This window comes from Myodes glareolus, chromosome 16, assembly GCF_982192425.1.
Source record: "Myodes glareolus chromosome 16, mMyoGla1.1, whole genome shotgun sequence".
NCBI classification, from domain to species: Eukaryota; Metazoa; Chordata; class Mammalia; order Rodentia; family Cricetidae; genus Myodes; species Myodes glareolus.
The window spans coordinates 12804049-12829083 of NC_142041.1; the positions used below are offsets into that span (position 1 = coordinate 12804049).

Consider the following 25035-nt stretch of genomic DNA (forward strand, 5'->3'; position numbering starts at 1 on the left):
CCGCGTCCCCGCTCGACCGCCCGGGCGAGTCACAGTCACCCCCAGGCTGGAGGCATCTGAATGCTCTCACCACCCGGAGTGAGTGCCGGCAAGAAACGGCGCGCAACCTTTGCTGCGCCGAATACCCGGGTCCCTAGCCAAGCAAGCGACCTGGGCTCCGGTTCCTGGCTCGGTCTACCCGACGCGCCCACCCCGCCCTTGAGCCCCTCACTCACTCGCTGGCGGTAGAAGTTTCGGGGCTGCGGAACTCCACGGTGACTTCGGTTCAAAGCTGCGTACGCGACGGGACGGCCCTCCGGGGCTCGCCTGGGAAGCAGCTGCCGGCCCTGGTAGCAGGACGCGTGGCCGGCGCTTGCGGGCACACTGCGCGGGGGACACTGCCCGGCCTGCAGCAGGCTGCTTAGCTGCAGAGCGTCAGCCGGGGAGGCGCCCGGGCCCGGCTCGGTGGGAGAGGAACTGGCTGTCGCTGGGCTCGGCCAAGAGGTCCCAGCTACTTCCTGGTGCTCGGATTTGCATACTGTGCTGGGAGGGCGGGGAAGTGACCGTTTGGTTCCTGTCCAAGGTTTGGTATTTGGTGTGGCCGTTGCACAGGGTTTTGCAAGCAAACAGATTTTAGAGAGTGGGGGCAGCCTCGGAACCAGCATTCTTCCTTAGGAAGATCTGGAGATCCCCAGGAGTCGCGAAAACTTCCACACCCCTTTCTTTGCCTTTTCTTCCAATTCAACGCCTCAAAGTGTCAGAAGTGGTGGGCGCCTGGGAGAAGAGATAGCAGGCTCTCCAGCACTGCGGTGTGTGGAGCCCTCCACAGAGAAAAGAGTACCGTACAGTTGATGCTCGGGGTACTGTTTACCTTAATAATCAAAACAGAGCAAATTCCTTAAATGTTTAAATGCTCAAGACTTTCATTGCAGTGAGGAGTAGGGACTAACTGTGGAATTAAATGGTCTCGCAATCGCTGAAAACCTCCGTTTCTCCAGGAAAATGGAGCTAAGACCGTTTAGCCAGAACTGCCCACCAGAGCGGGCCATGGTAACTGTTAATGCAGTCCTACAAACATTGTGTCCTACCTGCACATATGCTTGGCGTACAATGGGTGCCTAACCAGTGCTTATTGCGAGACTGCATGTTCATACAAAAGTTTCGACTTAACAAATGCCTCTTACTGAACCAAGGTACACAATTAGCCTCTGTCATTATGACACTCACTTAGGCTAATCTGACTTCTGTTCCCTCAGATTCCCAACCCCACAGGTTGGGAATTAGAGAAGAAAAGTGTGGACACTGTAGGAAACTTCATGTATTAATAGTTGGGTGCAGAGGGGAGAACCAGGCATGGCTGTAAACACTTGACTTTTTTGTATTTGCAATGTGGGTAACTGTCTCCCCCAATTGCAGTCCAGTAGGTCAGAGCGGCCACCTTGTAATGAAGTCCAGTACGGCTGTCCTTTGTTACTAACGAAGGAAGCCTATCACGGGCAAGCATAATGATGCATCCGTTTTTCGGTTGGTTTGGTTTTTGGGTTTTCAAGACAGGGTTTTTCTCTGTAGCCCTGGCTGTCCTATAACTCACTCTGTAGACCAGGGTGGCTTCAAATCCAGAGATTAGCCTGTCTCTACCTCCCAAGTGCTAGGATTAACGTTGTGGGCCACCACCACCGTGGGCCACCACCACCGTGGGCGTATCCGTTTTTTTTTTTTTTCAGTCAACCAGGGACTACATAGAGGAAGATGGTGCCAGATATTGTAACGGAGCTGAAAAATCTCTATGATGTCATAGCTGTCATAGCTCTCACAGTGTACAAGGCAGTTCCAGTGTTTGTGCTGACGCTGGTGCCAACAAGCCCACTTGTACGCCAGTCATATACCAGCACAGCAGATAGATTCTGTACAGTAGAGAGAACTGATGATATTAACCATGAGTAGGGTTTATGATTTGACACAGCATACCTTTATTTTAAAGGCTTGCCTATAGAGCAGTGTGCTCAAGGTTAGTCAGTAGCAGCCTTGTGTTGTTTACCTTGACTCCTGGTTGCATCAAGAAGGACAAAGGGAGTGTACCCTACGATGGCCACACAAAGACACAATCACATAAGCGCATACTTCTCAGAGTGTCCCTATCACTGTTCCTAAGCCATAGGAAACAGGTAGGTGGATGGTCATTGCTACGGTCACTTTCCTGCTGAAGAGTGACCAGGGGCTTACCATGGGAATCGCTGTGCATAGGAGCCGCTATCTGTCAAGTATCCTATAGCACAGGGGTTCTCAACCTGTAGGTCACAACCCCTTTAGGGGTCAAACAGCCCTTCCCAGGGGTCACCTCAGGCCATCAGAAAACACAGATACTTACATTATGATTCATAACAGTAGCAAATTACAAAACAGTAGTATCAAAAATAATAATTTTTATGGTTGGAGGTCACCACAACATGAGGAACTAACTGTTTTAAAGGGTCACAGCATGAGGAAGGGTGAGAAGCACTGTCCAGAAGAATTTACCACCTGAGAATCCATGTCCTGGACTTTTTTGAATGACCCTTTTAGTACATTGACCCTAAGTACTAACACTCTTACTTTGAGCCCCTGAAGTCTCGGCTGATGACTGTGGCAAACAAGAAAAGCATTAAAATTATTTGGCATTGCCTGCCACTGGTGCTCCTTCCCCTCTCCTGCGAATCTTCCTTCAGAGGGCTAGCTTTTGGAGCCAAACATGAACACTCTGCACGGGCTTCCTGTTGATTTTTGTGAGAAGATGCAGGGTGAACACAAAGATTCCCTTTGACTCTTGCAAGCCTGGCCAGAGACCCATGTGACCCAAGTGGCAACACCACAGAGGAACAGCGACAGGTTGCAATCGTGCTGGTGGTCACAGTATCCCCATGGCCAGACTTGCCCAGACCAATCAAGTCCGTCTCTAACGATCCCCAAGCTCCCCGGGTTGCTCTACTAATCAGCCACGGCTGGGAACCGAATGGAAGAAACTCAGCCGAATGCAGGTCGCCTGTTTGTAGTGTGGTTCGGGGAAAGCATGCTACAAAGATGAGCAAGTCCACTTGGCTGGAATGGTGTGGCAGAATTTCACATGGGACATGAGTGTTGGTTCATCCAGGTTCTCTGGAAGGAAGGTGACTAGTGACCCCTGTGTGGTAACTAAAAGACTTCAGTGGATCTCCCACTCGACCCTCACAACCATGCCCTAGGTTTTACACTGTGTAGGAAAGAAAGGCTCAGCACAGGTAGGCAACTTGTTCCAATTCCCTCTCTAAAGTGGATGGGTTAGATTTGAACCCCGTTCTGTGTGGACGACATCAAAGCTTTCTGTTAAGTCACTTTCCCAAGCCTGAGATGCCACCGAAGAAGCAAAGCCCTCAGAAGCCCCAGCCTTGCAAACCGGAAGAAGTCCAGCTCCAAACCATGTTAGTCTGACATTACGAAGGAACAGACAAACGACCTAAGCATTACGTTATTAAAACTGAACCACATGGTAATGATTATGACACCAATAACATAATTATAGTTTGGATCTTATTAAAGTGAATCTGTCATATGATGACACACAGAAATGTACTGCATGGTAACTAGACCAAAACAGTGAACTACATATTAAAAATTGCCTCATTCAGGCAGATTGGAGGTTTCCGAGGTCTACCCAGCACTGTCTGGAAGGTGAGAGGGATGAATCAACGCGACCAAGTTTCTGCTCCTTCTGAGGGAGGGCGGCTCCAGTGGCCTTCCAATTTTCCTTCCCTCAGAACTTCAGCGTGGGTGCCCCCCCTCCTAGCAAGCTGGCTCCACGACCTTGGTATCTGCTCTGTTCTTGGTTCAAATTTGATAAATGCCAAACCCGTGTCTATGTAGTCTTATGGTCTCTAGAAACACGTTTTAGTTTATATGTAGACACTGTTTCAGAATCACGGGAAAGCGTCTAAGGGAGCACAAAGAATCACCGTATGTTCTTGGTCTAATTCTCCTGCTATTAGCGTTTAGCCAAACTTCATTAACTCTCCTCCCTCTTACCCCTCTTCCATCAATCAGTCTCTCTGCCTATAATTTTATTTATTTATTTATTTATTTATTTATTTATTTATTTATAGACAAGCTTTCTCTGTAGCTTTGGACCCTGTCCTGGAACTCTGTAGACCAGGCTGGCCTCAAACTCACAGAGATCTGCCAGTCTCTGCCTCCCAAGTGCTGGGGATTAAAGGTGTGCACCACCACCACCCATCAATCTCTCTGCATATAAATTGTCCGAACTGTTATCTGACAGCTACAGGAATAATAATCCTTAGCCCTCTAACTATTGTCAGTTAAATAAAGGAGAATGGGTTTTGAGACATTAATGACAAGAATTAAGGAGGAGACACAAAAAATCACCCAGTTTTTGGTGCAGTTTCCCAACGTAGTCAGAGGGCTCTCAGCGCCGTGAAAGCAGCTGGATAAAGCAGAAGTCATGCGGGAAGCTGGCACTGGGAGGAGCCTGGTGCTCTCTGGAGGCAGACACAGGAGCCAGAGTTCAGCTCTGATTAGGGAGAAGTTACCGAAAGACACTTCCCTTGGGAGAAAACATGGCCACCTTCAGAAGCAACCCTGATAGCACAGATTTTGGTCTTACAACATGGAGAGACGCTTGCTTTCCTGCTGGAAGATGTAGCTCTGGTAATTGTTGCCTTGAAAGTTCAACAGATGAATCTGTTGACACACAGGCATTGAGAAAAGACTCTGTGGGTAAAGAAGATGACAACCCATCCTCAGGCAGGACCAGGAGTACTGCGCAGGGGCACAGGGTCACAGATGCAAGAAAGGAGTAGCCAGTCACTGAGCACTGAGCTGTGGCGCTCTTTCCCCTCCTCTTCATCTACCCCCTCTTCTTCCTCCCCTTCCACCTCCCTCTTTCTTCTCCCTCTTTCTTTACTTCTTCTGTTCTTCCTCCTCTGTCCTGTGCCAGAGATCAATTGAGGGCCTCGTGCACATTAACCAAGCCCTCTACTACTGAGCTGCCTGCCCAGCCCTGTCTTTTAGGTTCTCCTCCTCTTCCTGGGTGGTTACGGTGTAGTGTGGCATGACAGCCTACGGTCCTCCTTCCTGGCCATTCTGGGCAAACTGACCAGAGACGGTAAGAGTGTTGGAGCATTCCGCAAAGCTGGTGATGCAGTTTTCAGTACGACAGTCTGGGCACTCACTCTCCTAGCTTCCCACATACTCATCCCAACATGGCTCCGTGACGTGGCGCCTCTGCGATGAACTTTGCCGTCTGTTGTCCAGCAGCCAGCAGCACTGAAACTCCACTTTGTCTGCTTCACCCAGTGCGGCCATTGTTGGTATAGGGTGCTACATTGGCTTGTAGCTTTTTTTTTTTTTTGAGACAAGGTCTTATGACAGAGCTGGCACGGCCTCAAACTTGTATTTCTCTTGCCTTTACCTTCAAGGTACTGGAATTACAGGCATGAACCACCACGATCATCCATATCAACCTTTCATGTTGAGCCACTGAGAGTCTTTGAGGGTCTAGTTGGTGATACTGCCTCTCATTCATGGGTCCACCTTCTCAGGTAGCCCTATTTCCACTCACTAAGACCTGACTGAGTACCAGAAGCAAGAGGAGGCATTGTATCCAATTCTTTCTTTTCTTTCTTTCTCTCTTTCTTTCTTTCTTTCTTTCTTTCTTTTCTTTCTTTCATTCTTTCTTCCTTTCTTTTTTTGAGGCAATTTCTCAATATGTAGCCCAGGCTGGCCTTGAACTCATACTGATCTTCCTGTATCAGCATGAATTATTGCATTCAACTTGTATTCAATTCTAAATAAAGGCTATTGTCAGCCATCAGGTGAACACAGCCAGATGAGGATGTTGACATAATGTTGATCATTACTTCCTTTATCTTACTGCTCTTATCTTCATTGGCCAGTTTTATAACATTTTATGTGTGTATGTATATGTGTACATGGGTGTCTATATTTGCCCATCTTGAATGTTCAGTTCCCAAGTCCACATTATCTTTGAATAAATTTAACATCTAATAATACTCCCGATTTTGAGCTGCTAGAAGACATCAGCTGAGTCCAGGAAAAACTGTGAAGTCAGACGAACATGTTTCACTTAATACCAATTCTTGTACATGGCCGCCGTGGATACGAAACAAGAAATATGTCTCAGAAATGTCTAGGGTCTAATTGTGTGGGAAATGTTTTTGGGCTTTAACAAGAGTCAGTGGCTTATGTTCCCAGAACATGCCAGACTAGCAGGTTAGTGATATCATGCACCCTGGAAAGTGGCAGGGTCTGAGACCACCATCTCTTCATTATGATCACTACGTGTTCCTTATCTCCACCTCCAGAAAACTACAGAGAATTTGACCATTCCTCCAGGGCACTTGGTAGAAGCTCAACTGCCTTCTAGAAGGCAGAGTCCTTCCCAGGGTGGATTTAGGGTTTTCTTTGACCCTGGGTATATCTTTTTGTAGATCTAAGTAGTTTGTTTGTATGTGTTCCTCAGAAATCCTGTTAGTCTTAATTATTTATTGTTAGGCTTTGAGAAAGTCACTCCCCGCAACTGTACCCTCCTGTGGTAATTAGTAGTTGGCTCTCACTTAGGGATTCTTCAGCTCCAATTATAGGTAAGATTCAAAAGAAGGAAAAGTCCATCACAAAGTTAGAATTTCAGACAGTTCTTACGTACCCCACTTCACAACAGGAGAGTCTTGACCAAGCTAACGTGGTTTTGATCTGGATAGAAGTTTGTAGGACTCACAGGTAATAGAAAAGGTTGTTCTGAGTAAACTGTATTTTCTTTGGCTTTATTCATCTAGATAGAATCACATTGAGTCCGTATAAGTCCTGGGCAAGGGACAGTCAAGTAACCCAGTTTTGTAACCCATTTGCTAAGTGTGTGATTGTCAACTCTATTGACTTGATTGGATACAGAAATGACTAGGGTTTTAGCGAGGCACACCCCTTGGTGTGGTCCTGAGGATTTTCCCGGAGAGGACCAACTGAAAGAGGGACGGCTTTCGAAAGCTGTCAGCACAGTTCCCTGGGTTGGGACTCGACCATGAGGAAGAAGAACAAGGAAGGCAGCAGCTCAGAGGCAGCCTCTCCCTCCCCGCTTCCTAGTCTGCTGAGATGCCATGGATTCCTACCACCTGCCACGATGCCCTTCACACCACCGACTGTAGCCTCTCAAACCATGAATAAAAAGAAATTCTTCCCACTTTAAGCTACTTCTGGTCAGATATTGGTCCCAGAAATGAGAAAAGGAAGTAATAGAAGTAGGTGTTCAGACCAGGGCTGCCGCTAAGGCAAGAACTCTTGTGTGATTTGTAGGAGCAATGTGGGGGAATTTGTACATGGGAACCAGCATGTCTCTAGAATAAAGTAAGAAGAGATTTAACAGGGCATCCTGGTAGCAACGAGAAGGATCATAACGTCAACAGAAATGCAAATAATGAGTATGGTGAGCTTTCCAAGGAGACCAACGACACACTGAGGTAGAGATCACTCATGCTGTACACCGGTAGACAATCCGACGGCATTCTGGCCACGTTCTGCAAACTTGAGAGAGGCTGAGTTCATAAGTAGTGGGCTCATTTGACGTCAGCAGTGGCAAGACAGACACACTACTCCTTCCTCACAGCTGAAGAAATTCGCTTCAGCTCGTAGAGACTTTCAGCCACATAAAGCCAGAGTCTCGGCTTCGTTGTAGCAAAGGATTTCAGTGCCAGACGGAATGAAACAGAACTGGGGCTTATAAACCAAGATCTTAATACACATGTTGAGCATGAGGATCAAGGGAAAGAGGCACTCTGAAAGAAAGGTATACCTGACACCAAGGGCTGGACTTCTCAGAGTCTCAACAAAGTTATTTGCAATATTTACACTTTTTTGGCCTTTGAAGTTATATATATAAGGGTTGCTAAGGAACCTAAATGACATAATAGGGCGGTTCCTACGGATTGGATAGGATTAAAGCTGGCTAGGTAAAGCCTTAGGTTATAAGGCTTGAAAAAGTTTAGATTTAAATTCTTTAAAAAATTAATATTTTGTTATTTTGTGTGTATGGATGCTTTGATTGCATGCGTGCATTACATGTATCATGTACATGTAGTATTCTTGGAGGCCAGAAGAGGGCATCACATCTGAAGTGAGTTATACAGACTTGTGATCCTCCCTGGGGTGCTGGGAATTGAACCTAGGTCCTCTGGAAGAGCAGCCAATACTTTTAATCACTGTACCATCTCTCCAGCTCCTAAAAGAATTTTATTGAAAACAAAAACTTCAGTCTTGTTTGTGGGGTTCCTAGAAAATATCTCAGAAAGCATTTAGGCCATACTTGAAGACCAGATAGGCTTAGGCTGTAGGCATGGTTCATTGTTAACGTTCTCTATACAAAGGAGTATACTTTGGATGTCAACAACTGTCTTAAGTTATAGGGTTTCTATTGCTATAGATAAAACAACATGACCAGCAGCAAGCTGGGGAGGAAAGGGTTTATCTTGTTTGTACTTACTTCTACAATATAGTCCATCACTGAAGGAAGTCAGGACAGGAACTCAAACAGGGCAGGAACCTGGAGGCAGAAGGTGATGCAGAGGCCATGGAGGAATGCATCTTACTGGCTTTCTCCACATGGCTTGCTCAACCTGCTTTCTTATCAAACCCAGGACTTTCATCCCAGGGGTGGCACCACCTACAGTGGGCCGCAGCCTCCCCGTCAATCACTAATCAAGAGAATGCTCTGCAGGATGGCCCACCGCCTGGTCTCATGGAGGCATTTTCTCGATTGGGGTCTCCTTTCCTCATGTGACTGTAGTTTGTGTCAAGTTACATAAATCTCTCCAGCACAAGGGTCATAGCAAAGTCCAACTGTTTGGAAATTATTTTTTACAATTATTTATTTCTATGTGTGTGCAAGTGTGTGTGTGTGTGTGTGTGTGTGTGTGTGTCTGTCTGTCTGTCTGTCTGTCTGTCTGTCTGTCTGTCTGCAGAAACGGTGGCCCTCCCACTCTCCTCCCACAGGCTTTGTGACGGGTGCCTTCCCCTGCTGAGCCAGCTCACTGCCTCTGTGCTGGAAGTTTCGATTCTCAGTTGCTAAGAGACTCCTTCCGTCTCATGGCCCTCTAGTGCCTCTGCTTCTCTATCCTACTTCCTTTGGCCGAGGAAAATTCACGACTCACAATGTTCAGGTTAGAGCATGGTATTACCCGGCACGTTTGTCTGGTTTTATAGTGATGCAGAGCAGAATAATACGAGACATGTCGAGCTTTGGAAGGAAAGGAATTCAAACCAGTTAAACTTAAGAACAGAGTTGGTGTTAAGAAAGTTTCTGACTATTCGGGAGAGTGGCATCATTGAGGAAGAGTGTCGGCCTTTAGGGACAGTGGAGCGTGCATGAGAGCCTCTCCACAAATGGCTCCAGATTGTAACAATGCCAATTCATTTGCAAGGAGAGGGTCTGAAAGCATCCAGTCCCTCCTTCAGTGTGCGCTGCTGGAAAGCAGCTGCCTCGGAAAGATCCAGGATCCAGGACATAGAGGTCACTCTAGCTGTGGTCCCAGAGTCAGTCAGCACGTCATCCTTCTGATGCTGACACTGAAGCATGCAGATGCAGGTATAAAGGTGGAGCCTAGAAACGTGTCACAGAGCTGGGTGGGTTGCATAGAGGTCTGAAGGTGAAGCCTAACTGACAGTGGAGAACCTGGGGTATCCACCGAAGGAGGCTGCAAACTCGAAATAGAGATAGCGGAAGAGAGGTGCATTAGTTAAGATTCTCAGAAGGAACAAAAGCGATTAAACGGGCGGATGTCTGTACTAAAAGGGGAATTGCTGGACTGGATTACAGACTGTATCTAATGAAGTCCAACAATCACTGCCCTATAACAGAATCAGTAGCTGTTCAGACCAGGAGGCTGGATGTCTCAGGAGTCTCTGTCTGGCACCGGAGTCCTAGAAGATTCCCGGACAGCTGATGAGCTTCAGTCTCTGCCAGAACCTCCAAGAAGTTAGTTCTAAAATACGGGCAAGGGAATGCCTCAACAACAGGATGGAGAGGAAAAGTCAGAAGGGGAAAACCAAAAGCTTCTTTTCCCATATCCTTTTTATGTGGGCTGCCCCTAGAAGGTATGGCTCATTCTTAGGGTGGATTTTCCTGCCTCAGAGAATCTGACCAGGCGAGACCTTCACAGGCATGCTCCGCAGCATGGGGTTCAGTTGATTCCCATGGACAACCAAGATGAGCCATCACGAGGGGCCACAAGGGATTCAGGCCCCAGTGTTGGAGGGATGGATCTTCCCAAGACATTAGACACCAGCTGAGTCAAGATGCCAGGTGTGGAGTTGCAGGAGTTTGTGCTTGCCCTACCTGGTTTTGGCTTGCTTATATTCCTTCTTATCTTCTGACTACCCCTTTAATATATGTTGAAAATATCTAACAGTTTTTAAAACCTGGGACACGTGGCTAAGAGCTTGGTTTGAGTCTCAGAGTGACTTTGAACGTTCAAACCACTGAAAGTATAAGGCCATAGAGAGTTTTGTTTTAGACTGAATGCATTTTGCATTATGAGATGGTTATGGGCCTATGGGGGTTGGAAGCAGGTTATGGTTTGCATGTAAAATGCCCCCAACAGGTCGATATATTTGAACACCTAGTCTCCGGTGTGTGTGTGTGGGGGGGGTGGTACTATTTGGAGAGGTGGTGAAACTCTAAGAGGTGGCAACTAGGTAGAAGAAGTGAGACATTAGGGCAGACCTTGAGGTTTAGAGTGGAGCTCTGCTTCCTGGTTCCCTGAGGTGTGAATGAGCAGCCTCCATATGCTTCCACTATCATGAAGCATCCTGTCCCAAGCCTTCCAGGCCACCATGAACTGTATACCTTTGAGTCCAAATCCTAGGAGCCAAATAAGTCTTTCCTCAGTGTACAGGAAAGGTAAGTGATAGAGTGCTGGTGTCGCAACATGAGCAGAGACAGGAGAGGAAGGCGTCACGTTAATACTCAGGGCGTGTAAGATCTGAAGGGTGTTTTTGTGTTACTTGCCATAGCGACACACATTTTTACATCTTTGCTTCATTCCCGTGTCCCCCTCGCCCTCTGTCTTCATGTGTCCAAGTCGTACCCACTCTTCAGGGAGCAGTGTAACTGACACATCAGTAAAGAAAGCTTTCCCAGATGCATCACGTGGCTTTGTTCTTCTAAACCCTACAGTAAGTTGTCAACAACAGTCACTTTACACCCTTATTCTAATCCTCTAATTCACCTGGTGGACCACCCAGCGCAGAGGGATTCAGAACGCCTTCATTTGTTAACTTAAGCGTTAAACTCAGTGCACATAAGCAGAATGTATTTGCAATTTTGTGAAGTGATCAGGCATCTAAGAGGATATTACTACCATGTTGAGATTCAAAGAAGTGCCGTTCTGTTTGATTCATGGGGGAAACCTATGATGCTCCTGTTTTGAGATAGGGTCTTATTACTCTATCATCCTGTAATTCTCTGTGTAGTCCAGGCTGGCCTCCAATTCTCAGATTAGCCTGTTTCTGACCTCTGAGCTCTGGGAATAAATGCATCAACCACCATGCCTGACTCATGGGGAACCCTAACAGTGGTCTAGTCCCTGGTCTGCTGCAGGAACTGGGCATGTCACTAGTGTACATCAGATCTCTATATCTAGTCCGATTTTAAAAACACTTTCTTGTAACGTCAGCTTACATTCGTTAAAATTGAGTCTAAGGACTTAAGGAAAAATTCCAAGGTTGAACAGGTAGTGAGTGATGGAATCAAAATTCGACTCCAGGTCTAGCTCACCACACCTGGAGCCTCTCCACTGCGCCATCCCATGCTTCATCTGCTTTCTGCAGACCCCCTGAAGCTATGCCAAGGTTTCCCCATGTGATCACAAGGGGCACTTTCATTGGCAATTACTCCTACCAAGTCCATGTCAGCCCTCTGATTCCCAAAGAATGTGTTCCTCGGTTTCACAGGATCAGCCCTTATATTTCTAGTACCATTGTTGAAGACTGCAAGTGAAGTGTAGTATATGCTAAAACATGAATAAAATACGGACTGTTCTCTGACCTAAAAATGATTCCTTGTAGTGGTCAGAGGTGTCCAGAGAGGCAGAACAAGAGAATAAGCATGTGAATGTGTGTGTGCGCGCGCGTGTGTGTATGCGTATGTGTGTGTGTGTGCATTTATTTATTCTCTCTCTCTCTCTCTTTCCCTCTCTCTGAATAAGAGAAACACTTAGCCCAAGGAATTGACGCCTGGGGGTTACAGAAGTTAAAGCACATGCTATCTGCGTGGCACCCAGCATACTGGAAATCTAGGGATGTGTCAATATTGCAGCTCAGGTCCGAGCGCATTCTACTGGCAGAATTTACTTTTCTTCATAGAACCTCAGAGTCCTACACCCCCAACAAAGTCTTTAATGGCTGAATAAGACCCACCTACAACATGAAAGATAATCTGGTTTTTTTATAAAATCTACTGAATGAAATATTAATCTACAATTCTGAATAGAGACTTCAGGATTTTTGATACTTGGGATCACAGTTTGGAAGTATTCACCAGCTTAGTTCATTTTTAGGAGAAGGCATAGCTATAGGACCTTCTTTACTATGTGGGAAATTTGGCTAACATTATCTTATTTTATTATTATTTGAGTTAATGCATGTATACGATGTATTTCAATGATATCCATCTTTCTTTCTTCTACCCTCAGAGCTCCCTAAGCATCCACCTCCAAATGTCATGTTCCTTTTTATTTTTATTTTTGATAACCCACTGAGTCCAATCCAAAACCTGTATGTACATAAGTGCTGAGCCAGTCACTAGAATATGGGGCCACACTTCCAAAGAAATATGACGATCCCTCTCCCAGCAACCACCAAGGTCAACTGCCAATAGCTTCTCAGCTAGGGGTTGGGGCTTGTGAACCACTCCTGTAAGCTGGAAATGCGGACTGACTCGCTCCTGTACAGAGCTTCACAGATACCTATGGCACTGAGCTCTGTGAGGACCAGGACTGGTCACAACCCCAGGTCTGCAGTTCACAGCTCTCCTTCCCATCTTCCGGCTCTCGCATTCTTTCTGCTCCCTCTCCTGTGCTGCATCCTAAACCTGGTATGGGGTGGGGATGGAGGAATGCTGATGTAGATGTCTCACTTAAGGCTAAACATTCATGGCCACTTGGTCTCAACATGGACCAGTTATGAGTCTCCATTGATGAGCGGACACACGAAAAGAAACCTCTCAGATCAAGGTTGAGAGCAGCACCGATCTAAGAGTATGAACATAAATAGTTAGAAGGCAGCTTTACTGAGAGGCTTTTCATATATGACGTCAGATATGTCAAAGTGACTCTCGTGGTACACACAAAATTGAGACCTGTTCAAAAATCTCATCACTGGTGAGTGGGGCATTGGGAATCAATGTGGGTCCTCTGCTTCCTAGTGACCTCGGCCACCATTCAGTGATGGTACATTTATCTGTCCATATAGACCTCAGATGGAGATTCAGGTGGCCCCGTTCCAGGCTGGGGCTACAGGGCACATCCAGGGGGATCCTGTGCCTCTTACAGTTGACACATCCTTGCTGCTCTTTGCCACCCCATACCCAGCTCAGTGAGTAGCCCCTCAGGTATCCAGTGAATATATGTTAGATAAATAAACTGTTCAATGTACTGACAGTTATGTAAACAATACTTTATTTTTATGAATAAATAAAGCCTAAGTTTTAGCGATATCTGTTGGCCACACAAATCATCTTTCTTGAAGAGGATGAACTTGTATAGAAATTCCAAGATTCCAAGTGCCAGTTGTAATCTTATGGTTTCTCAGCTGTGAAATGTTGGTTTGTACATTTTGTAAAACAGGGGTTGGTCCAGTGGCATCTGTAATTACATCTACATCTAAGATTCGGTGCTTCTTACAGTAAGAGGCTGAAGCCTTTTATTGTTGGTTCAAAACATTTTACCTAAGAAGAAAATCCATTTCAGCCTATATCCAAATTTAAGGGGCACAGCTGAGGTCCTAGCACTTGGGATCAGTGGCAAGAGGATCACAAGGTCAAGGTCAGCTTGGTCAACTTAGTGAGGCTGTCTTAATAAAACTTAGGGTTAAGGCTTAATACCAACAAAAAAATGTTTTTCTCTTGTGCATAAGGCCCCATGTTCCATCACCAGGACTGAAAAAAAAGATTGATAATTAATTAAATAAACTAGTAATCAAATGCTTTCACTAAATACAGAGTGAAGGGGAAGTTTTCAAATATTTAGGCAGTTCTTTACAAGGAAGAGGCCATTACTGCATATTTAAATACAGAGATGTAGATATATTTGATCTGTATATCATATGTATGTATGTACATACACACACATACACACACACACACACACACACACACATATATATATAATGGTTTGACTATTCAGTGTGTCCCATAACCCATCTGCTAAATGCTTTGTTACCAGTTTGTGGCAATGTTGGAAAGTTGTGGGACCTTTGGAAGGGGTGATGGCTCCCTTGACTGTCAACTTGATGAGATTGAGAATCTCCGTGGACCAGATCTGTGGGCATGTCTGTGAAGAACTGTCTGGATTAGTTTCATAGAGATGGAAAGGGCTGCCCTAAATATGGGCTGAACTGATCTATGGGCTGAGCCTAGAACTAAACAGCCGGGAGAAAATGTCCTAAGCACAGGCACGCATTGCTTGTGGAAGGAAGACGGGTCTTGGATGGCATGTCCTTGAAGTAAATCTGGGGCCCTCCCTGCCTCCTCTTCGCTTCCTGGACACCCTGAGGTGAGCAGCTTTCCTCCACCAAGTGCTTGTTGTCACCACACCCTGCTGCCAGCCCAAAGCAGGGCAGTCAACCACAGAAACCTCAGGAGCCTCCAGCCCAATTCAATCTTTCTTGATTTTGAATCGACTTTTACAAGGCGTTTTGTCTGGTGACGGAAAGTTGACTCATGCAGTATGTGTGTACTGTGAATCTGGAAACAGGAAACGGAAATAGGAGCACCCGAGACAGGCCCCCTGGAATCAGCTAAAATATCCAGGCTGACCCCGTGAACGGGTATGATTTCCAGCCTCCACAAGTCCAGCAAAGCTTTCTAGGCAGGAGTGGAAATTCACACACGGAACGAGCCTTCTCATTCTAGATTCTTTCCTACTTTCCCGCTAATGTATGCCTTGAGAGCTTACCTTGCGCTATTGCACAAGGACCTCAGTTAGCAAACTGAGGATCAGGATCAGGGATAAAATGGAAAGGAATGCCCCACTGTTACGGCCCGTTCTTGTATAGTGGTCTGTGTCTATCACACAAAAAATTCTAGAAGTCACTTACTTTTAGTAAAAGCTTCATAGAGCTATGGCGTGACTGGGGGGGCGGGATGCTGTCATTCCTCTTTCAGGCTCAAGTCATCCGTATTCAGTAATAATGCGACTGATACTTTTCTTCTCTTCAATAAAGTCAGCTCATTTTCATTGCTATTTTTCTCTTTAATGACACAGCCAAAGAACCCGAGAGCCAGGAAAAGATCTCAAAGGACCCAGCAGGCCAGGAGTGGACCTGGCCCTTCATACAATCCTTTGTTCTGCTTTGGTGCCGAGGCCTGAACAAGGACATTTACAGGCAAGGCACCTGCTCTTGTTCCCATTTACTTACACACCGCTTAGCCTCTGTTTTTGAGACAAGGTCTCACTGTGCAGTCTAGGGTGACTTCAAACTTAGCTCACTATGCATCCCGGGCTGAGCTGGCCATGATGGTACAGTAAGCGAAGAAAAACTACACCAACAGACTGTGTCCCATCTTTATGCAAAGTTAGTAGCTACGACCTGGTGCTACCGTGGTGATTGTTAAGTTTCCAGTGCGAAGTTTGAAGGGAGTCTGATTCAGTGGTAGAACTCACAAGTATGAGATCCTGGCTTCTACCCCTACTAAGCTAAATGAATACAAAATAGAATTAATTTGAGAATACTCATAAATACTTATTTAACCTAATTTGCTGATGTTTGCTTATGGTTCATCCCACTGTAAGGAAATTCAAGCGATGTGAGAAGTCTTAGACCCAGGGCATTAAAGTAATGAAATCAGGGCTTGCCAGGTGGAATAGGGGCTGTGCTGCCAGACTGGCCTCTGTTGCAACATTTGAACAGCAACTTGTAACAGGGACAAAACTGCATTCTTTTTTGTTGTTGGTTTTTTTTTTCCTAGATAGTGTTTCTCTGTAGCTTTGGAGCCTGTCCTGGAACTAGCTCTGTAGACCAGGTTGGCCTCAACCTCACAGAGATCTGCCTACCTCTGCCTCCCGAGTGCTGGGATTAAAGTCGTGTCCCACCACCACCCGGCTCGAAACTGCATTCTTTAAGCACAACTAAATCATAATTTATTGTCTTGTGATATTGTCATCCTTTCTACCCTTTTTAGCTGGCTTTTCCCAATCTGTGCACACTTGACCATCATTTCCGGGGCCTGGTCTGTTGCTGTTCTCATAGGAGGAACAGAAAACTATTTCACGGAAGATGTGAGAATTTGGTATGAGCAGAGTTAACGTCACCAAAGAAAATTATCCACCATTTCTTCTTTTAGAGAAGCTGGAATTCCCATGAAGAGTAAAAACTGGGACCTGAGGACAGTTATCGGGACATTGCTATAACACGGGAGAAAGAGGAAGGAGGGTTACCAGAAGTTCTAGGCCAGCTAGGGTTCCGCAGCAGGAGTCCAGCGCAATAACAAAGCAGCAAAACCAAGCAAGGAGAATTAAGAGTCAGGAACCAAATGCACATGAAGAGTGGGGGGGTGGTGCAAGACAAGAATAAAAATATCAATAGGAGAGGGTGGGAGCATGAAAGGAGAGTAAGTGAAAACCGACATTAGCAGGGCGCACTTTAAACTGCTAGTGTGCCCCGGACCCTGCATGTGTGAGGCTCGGGCTTCAGCCCTGCAGCAACTTAAAGGGGACACGCTATCAGAGAGAGTGCTGATCCGAAAGCATGTTAAAATTATTTTTACATGAACTTGAAGCTCTAAATACAGTGTGCATTTGGTCGCAGTTCGGTTGCCTCTGTAGCTTCTGCAGAGCCCGAAAAGAAACAAAACACTGAAGTGTTGGAAAAACTGCACAGCGAGGACAGGATGTCCTGTTACATTATCTGCTCAGGCAGACCCATGACTCACTGTACGGTTTGACACATCGGAAATGGGTTTATTGTACATCGTCCTTCTCCCTCATAAATATTAAACACATAGATTCAATGATAACAAGCTTCTATTTGTCCCGATCGCAAAGCTTCTGATGAGATTCTTTTCGAAGAAGAAGAAACTTTAGACATATTGATGGTGATAACAAGAAACACAGAAGCCTCAAGCTAAACCTTCTCCGAAGCCCCCCAAGTTCCTGCGGCTTCCCTTCTAAAGGTGTGACTAGCAGATGGTGTGGAGAAGTTGTCCCCTGACCAACCTCTGCATTTTACCGCTGCCCTCCAAATCCAGGACAGCACTTGCTCAACTCCAGGCCTTCCAGCCTTTTACCCATGGCAGGAGGATATGCTGTGGGTGGGGGTGTGTCTCAGTGGCAGAGTGCTGGCCCACCGTGCTCAAGGCTCTGGGTTCTATCCCCAGCACTGAGGAAAACCAGGGGTGTATTTTAGAAACTCATTCTTAAATAACAATAATCATAAACATAAATTTATTAATAATACGCACTCGTATAATCATAAAAAGGGAGCACAATAGTTTCTCATTGTGAAGATGTCAAACACAAGTGAATGCCTTCGAGTCTGCAATCCTTTGAGAAATGAAACTAAATGAAGAAGAACACACGGAGGAGGAGCCATCTTCCTCTTTTTAAAATGGCAGCGCTCTTTTAGGAGCCCAAAATGTCTGCAGAGCAAGATTACGTTGCCTCACAAAATCTCAGTGTCTACTTTCAGTAGACGCTGATCACTAAGTCACACTGTTGGTGTTATTCTGTTTTGTTTTTAAGGCGGGGTCACCTTCCGTACTTTAAACTGGCCTGGGACTCATAATGTGCTAGTCTCAAACCTACAGTCATCTACCTGCCTCAGTTTCCCAAGTGCTGGAATTACAAGTGGAAGGGACAACACGAAGCTACCAAGCCACATTATTTGTAAAAAGAAATCATCTTGTAAAGAAAGAAAATGGCCCTCAGTCTTGTCACTAAAATTGCTAAATGATAAAATTTAGCTTTATTTTTATATCTCTGCTTAGTCATCCATACGCAGATTTTGATCTAGTTATGTGTGTGTGTGTGTGTGCGCGCGCGCACGCACGCACATTACACACATGCTCAGGGCATAAGTGTACAAATACATCTGTGTGCATACAGGTATGTATGTAGAGGTATGTGTACAAAGAGTGTGTATAGGACTACACATGCACACAGGTGTAGTGTGCTTGTGTGGGGAAGATGTGTGGGTATTCAAGGTGTTTTTAAGGTAAGAGTGTAGCTGTAGAAGTGAACATTGCAAACTTGTGTGTGCTTTTGGAGGAATATGTGCACAGGAATATACTGGGCTGCTGAGACACATGTTAACTTATGGAAATACAGATACTTGTGTGCGTAGGAAATATTCTGAGGAAAGAGCTGTGGAAGATGAATTGGCTCTGTGAAGGGTTTTGATGACACCGGAAGAGAAAGACACAGGACCATGGAAGCTGGACTCTGCAGAGCCTTCAGATCAAGGACAAGAGTTGAGACATCACTGAAAACAGGAGAGTGCTGACCCCCAGCTAGTAGGGCAGGGAGGGGGAGAATCCACATAAGACACTGAGTAATCAGCAGCCACAACACTGGGTGAATTGATGGATGGGTGTCACTAGGGACAAATGACTTTCAGTCTGTGAGATCCCATTTCATGGAGGACAGGATCCTAGTTCCTTGAGGCAAGGGAGTTGCTGCGAAGGAAAGCATAGACTCAAATTCCTATCCATCTCTTTTTTGTTTTTGAGATAGGGTCTATTTCTGTTGCCTTCTGAAACTTCCTGTGTAGACTGAGGTAGCCTCAAACTCACGGAGATCTACCTGCCTCTGCCTCTCTAGTGCTGGGACTAAATGTTTGTGCCACCATGCCTTGCATCTACTCTGTCTCTTAAAAGCTTGGGAAGGGAAGAACTCAGTAAATCTTGAGTGTGTTTTTAAAATATTGTTTTCATCATTATTGTGTGGAAACCAACTTATCCATATTAGGTCCATGCTGTGTTATGAGCTATATCCCTAGTCCTAAGTGTGTAATTTTTAATGGAAATAAGGTTTTCTAGAAGTGGCCTGGCGATTTAATCAGACAGAACACAAATGAATTAGTATAACTTGATTCATGGAAAATTCTCATGGAGAAAGCAGAAGAGGTAGAAGAAAGAATAGGGATTTCGAAGGATGCCTTGTTTGGTAAGGAAATGAGCCTTTTCCGACTCTGATCTTTCAATCCATTTCTACTGTATCTAATTCAGAGTCTGAGCTTGAGTGTTTCCAGACTGCAGGGAAATAACGCTTTCTCTACACATAGATATGGGGCTATAACACAGGCTACTCCCCACATACAACATAAGCCTGCATGAGAACATTACGTAAATAAACAACCGTGCACAGAGGTGATGAGCTCATGGTAGAAAAAAAGACAGAGGACCTTGGTTGGCATGAGATAGTGTGAGTCAGCCATTCCTGGGGGATGCTGTCTACTCAGGATGACTCCTCCTCTAGAGCCAGGCAGAGGATGAACAGCAAATACTTCCCTAGGTGCAAGAGCTACGTGACACGACCAGATCCCAGTCTCGTCTGAAAAGTAAAGTAAAATGAAACATCGATGGCCTCTGTGATCTACTGTGTAGACAGGGTCAATGAGATGCTTCGTCTGCAGGAAATGGTTCTAGATCCCTACGGTTTGCATATTTTGCTTTGTTTTGTCTTGAATTTGTACGTCGATAGTATTTGGACATTTAGAATGGACATTTAGTAGATGCTTAAGGTTGGGTGAAGTCACGAGGACAGGGCCTCTGTAAGAGGATTAATGGTTTGGTAAAAAAGGCAAGACATAGTTGTTCTGCATTTTAAAAACTGAATAGGGGGTGTGGGGGTGTGTAAGTCAATAGACAACCTCGTCTGCAGTTCGCCTTGGGTGGAGCAGGATGGGGACAAGCTCTCTAATTGGCCTGGAGCTCACCAAGCAGGCTAGGCTGGAGGGCGACAGCAGGCACCACTGCACCTGGCTCATCTTTCTGCATGTGAGTTAGGGGTCCCTAACTCAGGGGTCCCTGTTGCAATACAGGCAAGTCAGAGAGTTAGCTTCCCCCTCCGCCACTGAACTGGGAATTACCGTGTGGCTGACACAGGCCTGGAGTTTACTTGCAGCCCGAGACCTGACCTCAAATTTTTCATTTGGCCTTGGCCTGCTGTGTGTCGGCGTGCAGATACGCCCCTTCATTGACTTAATCCTGGCCACAGGAGTTAGACTTGAGCACTTGCTGTGTGCTTGGTTCTCTGATAGGTGGAAATGATCCCTAATTTTAGCCATGGAAATAGAATCTCAGGGGGATTGAATTTTCTGGGATGGCCGGGGGGGGGGGGTGGTGAAGGCCAGTCTCCTGCCTTCAGCTTCCTGTCTTCTGTCTCCAGCCTCCTGTCTCCAGCCTCCAACCTCCTGTCTCCTGCCTCTTGCCTCCTGCCTAACACCTACTCCCTACAGCTTCCATACTCTTGTCTCCTGTCTCCAGCCTCCTGTCTCCTGTCTCCAGCCTCTGGCCTAACTTTTCTTCCTCACTCTTTCACCCGCAGCTCGGGGGCTGACCCACAGAAGCTGTGTAGGACTCTCTTCTGATGAACAGAAACTAGACTTAAGAGAGTAGAACAAATAACACCTTTGTTTTAAGGAGTTCAAAATTCAAATGAGTGTAGGGTGTCCCCCTCGAATTCACCTTCTCAGCTAATTCACCTCTTCAGCCAGCTTTCTCTAATTTTCTCTGCCCCAGATGCTGACGTTGTAGAACACTGAAACCCAACGGACAGGAATAACTCTGCAGTTTTTCAAGCATCCTGTCACAGAAAAGAGGAGATTTAGAGAGAGAATAAAGCGAACACTGGGCTGACCAGTAAACTAACTTTTAGATTTACGGTAAGATGGATGTCCCTTGTTTCCAATGGCTGTGTGCAACTGTAGTCCCAGCTATTTTGGAGGCCGAGGCAGGAGGATTGCTCCAGCCTAGCAGTTGGAGGCTAGCCTAGGCAATAGAGTGAAATCTGGTCTAAAAACAAGTCAACCGTCACGCGACAAAACAGGCAAAACCCAAAACAATGCCTCGAAACTAAAAAACACCCCTGAGCTTAAACAAAACAAAATGAAACAACACATGAATTTTCCCTTCTAAATAGAACTTTCTGGTTGACTTTGAGGCTGGTACCAGGTTTCAGTCTAGTGAACATTTTTGTTAAAGAGAGACAGAAATAAGCCAAAATAAATGTGTTTCCTGTCCAGTTCAGTTAAAATAATAAAAAAAATAAAGAGAAACGTCCGGCCAAACATTGAACCCACAATGGTGTGAAACATGGAATTTCTGAGTGAGGAGACCTCACAAATGCGCTGGCTTAGCTTACACTCAAGATCAACGTGCCATGAATGAATTAATACAGCGAGATGAATTATTCTGAAAGGACATTGCGCAAGGTAACCACATTGTAAATATAGAAAGGAAAGTACGTGTGAACTGAAGGCAGACTCATCTGCTGCACCAATGTAAAGGACCTTAGGCTGATGGGTGGGAACCATGACAGTGTTTTTAAAGTATATTTTCCTGCTCACTTATTTTGTTAAAATCTAACGTCTCCTGATTTACAGTGCATTGGTGTTAGGTTTCAGATCTGGCACAAGTGGTTGTTGGGTCTATTTTAATGTATCAAATCAGACCGGACAGCCAGGTTCTCCCAGAGTCTCCCAGTTCCTCCTGGCTGCATACCCGGCCCTCTCCCTTAAGCTTCTCCAGCCCCGGGGCTGTGCTGCCCATGCCCTAGCTGCCCAATCTTATATAATCCTGCCATGTTGGTTTCCTGGTCCCTTTCCTCTCCTCTCTTTTGTGCCTCCTTGCTGCTGCACCTGGTTCCCCACCCCCATCACCGTCACATGGCATAGCTCAGACCGACCATGTCCACCCTGGACTCTCTCAGATGTCCCCGCCTCTGGCTAAATGCTCTTCCGCATATCTACAACAAACCTTCTCCCCCACCTAGGAGCGGTCGTGTCGTTCCATTTTATTTCTTGTTTTCATTCAACTGGGTTTTGCCTACTGCATCTTCACTCTGGTGAACTTGACTGAACTACATCTTCCTAAAATTTATACATTGAAGTCTCTGAAATGCCAATATCTCATATCATGACTCTGTGTGGAAGCAGGGTCTTTAAAGAAGCAACTAAGCTAAGATCAAGTCACAGGCATGAGCCTTCATCTGATGTGACTAGCCTGGTCACAAGAACAGAAAACTGCAGGTGAAGCCTAGCTCAGCTGGTAAGGGTGCGTGCTGTTCTTGCAGAGGACCCAAGTTCAGTTCCCAGCACCCGTGTTTGGCAGCTCACAGTCACCTGTAACTCCAGACCCGGGGAATATGACATCCAACACAGAACATAGTAAAATGATTTTAAAAATAAAGAAATTCCATTGTCTAAAAGGACACAGAGCTCCACAAGAAGAGACCCTTTCTATGTGTGGGCCTAGTAAATATAAGGTAAGGTCAAAACAGTCAGAAGCGAACTACAAACCATGACAGGAACGGCGCTAGAAGGCCACCCCCAAGGAGACTCTGCTGCTACAGGTCAGGAAAATTTAATATAAAATAATGAAAACCACCCATTGCAACAGATTGTGACTTGCAGAATAAACAAGAAACCATGAGTTTATGCTGATATTTAACTGGATAGGGGTTAACCTTTGCTAAGATGCTTATTAATTAGAAAGGAGAAATGAAAGAACCTGGCAGACATTTTCATCATCGGTTCATTGCAGCAAGGCAGTCTGGGAACACTGTGACCTTCTAGGACACAGGACACAACGGCACTTCTGTGGGGTTCTGCCGGAGACAAATCCTGAGAGAAATATACTATACGATGAGAAGATATATCAGGCGTCTGGTCAGGCAGGCTCTTTCTCCAAAATAACTGCCTTGTGTGCCCCCAAAGGTCACTAAGAAAGGTCAGAGGCACCGTAGCAGTCTGTATGGAGACTCCTGGACTCTCCATCATGCCTCATGATGGATATGGAATCATTGCTTTAAAGGACATTGGGCGGGATGGGTGACTGGCAAAGCTTGTGAGACCCATGAAGTTATTTATGGATGAGAGAGGTGTCCATACCAATGTCCCAGGAGTCCAGGCCTCTACCATGCTGAATGACTATACTGAGTCCCCTGAATTCCCAGATTTTACAGTTGCTTTTAGTTTGGTAGGAATTGCATCTGCAGTAGTCAAGGGTGATGGCGTTTTAGTGCAGGCCTTTTCGTAGTCCAAATGCATAACGCAAGCACATTGGGAAATGACGACCTTTGGAAAAGAGGGTTGTGCTGGGCATGGTGACATCTCTAGCACTGGGGAGGCTGGGGCAGGAGGATTAAAGACTTCAGAAAGAGCAGGAGGAGGAGAAGGAGAAAGAGAAGGAAGGAGAGGAAGAGGAGATCGATCTGTGAGTCTCTCAGAGGAGGGGCCATACAATGGGAGGAGATGGGCAGAGCACACAGGGAAGCCCCAGGTTAGGCAGAAGGCAGAAGGAGCAGGACCATATGGGTGGTGAGATTTTTTTAAATATGGTTTCCGTGAGAAAGAGCAAGCACAGAAGGGCCAGCAGGCATAGGAAGGGCAAGGAAAGCACTCTCGGGGCATAGAGCTGTCCCAAGTCAGTTGCCGGACCCTGGGATGACAGAGCAGGGGACTGTGGCTCATAGAGGGAGAGTTGGAGTTTTGGTCATAGATTGGTTGTTTGAACAAGGTGAGCCTCCTGGTTGGGAAATGGCTCTTGCTAGAACTAGGTGGGTGTGGAATCTGCAATCCTCTCTCTCACAACCAAGGACCCAGATATCACAGTGTGAGAGAACAGAAACAAAGAACACGGTGTGTTATTCCTTTGGGACACTTTAAGAACTAACCACGCCCACCCCAGCCACTTCTGACCTCCCCCCGCCGCCATCTTCTCTCGTGTGTGTGTGTGTGTGTGTGTGTGTGTGTGTGTGTATGTGTGTGCGTGTGTGTTTGTTTCGTGTCCTGTGTACGTGTGTCTTTGTTCTCTCTATGTTTGTCTATGTCTGCCTTTCTTTAAGTAATAAATGTCTAGCTTTATGTATAGCCTCATGTCCATTTACTCTGCCGTCTACCGCATCCAACTGCCTGACTCTGCCGCTCGCCCGGGGACCCTGTACTGCTCTGGCGGTAGCTTCTGCCTGGCTTGCAGGCTGCCCGGGCCATCCCAACATCATATTATTTTTTAAAAAAACAATATTTGGTGCCAGGACTCGAGAGATTCATCCACCAAGGGCCAGGGTTCCAGCTTTACCTTTCGTCCGGTACTCTGACCACCAACTTCCGGGATTAAATCGGACCGAGGGCCTTCCTCAACACCGCCAACTGCCTGGACTCCTTCCTACAAACAACACCGGCTTCTAATTGTAAGTTTCCTCACTCCAGCCAGCTTATCTGAGCCTTTTTAACCCGGGATTGACCGGTCCTCCCGGTGTTTCTGGGCTTGGGAGGGGTACTTCTCTGCCCAGTCGCTGGCGTCCATTATGGCTTGCATCCTGTTAAGCCCGTGCATTCCCTCACCTGGTCTCCCAGGGCCTCCAGTCATCTTCCTCTCTTATTTCATTCTTTTCTTCTTTCTCATCTTTCTCACGGAAAAGGCTGATCCGGTTCGGCCTATACCACCCCACACCTGGATTGAGGACACTCACCCGCGTGTCCTGGGTGGTCGATTATGATTTGCATCTCACCGAAACAGGGAGCCATTCCCCATAGGCTCAAGATGCCATGGTTTTTGAGGGATTTTCACGGTCTTGACCTGGGAAA

The 25035-nt window shown here is 46.1% G+C and overlaps 1 protein-coding gene across 2 annotated transcripts in view; it reads right to left on the reverse strand.

The window, feature by feature from the left end:
- Lyn (LYN proto-oncogene, Src family tyrosine kinase) overlaps positions 1–430 on the reverse strand; it is a 111189-nt gene extending 110759 nt beyond the window's left edge. For both annotated transcript variants that reach the window (XM_048420670.3, XM_048420668.3), the window contains exon 1: positions 216–430. The gene's annotated coding sequence lies outside the window, so the exon portion shown is untranslated. The remainder of the gene's footprint in view (positions 1–215) is intronic.
- Between the last annotated feature and the right edge of the window lie 24605 nt (positions 431–25035).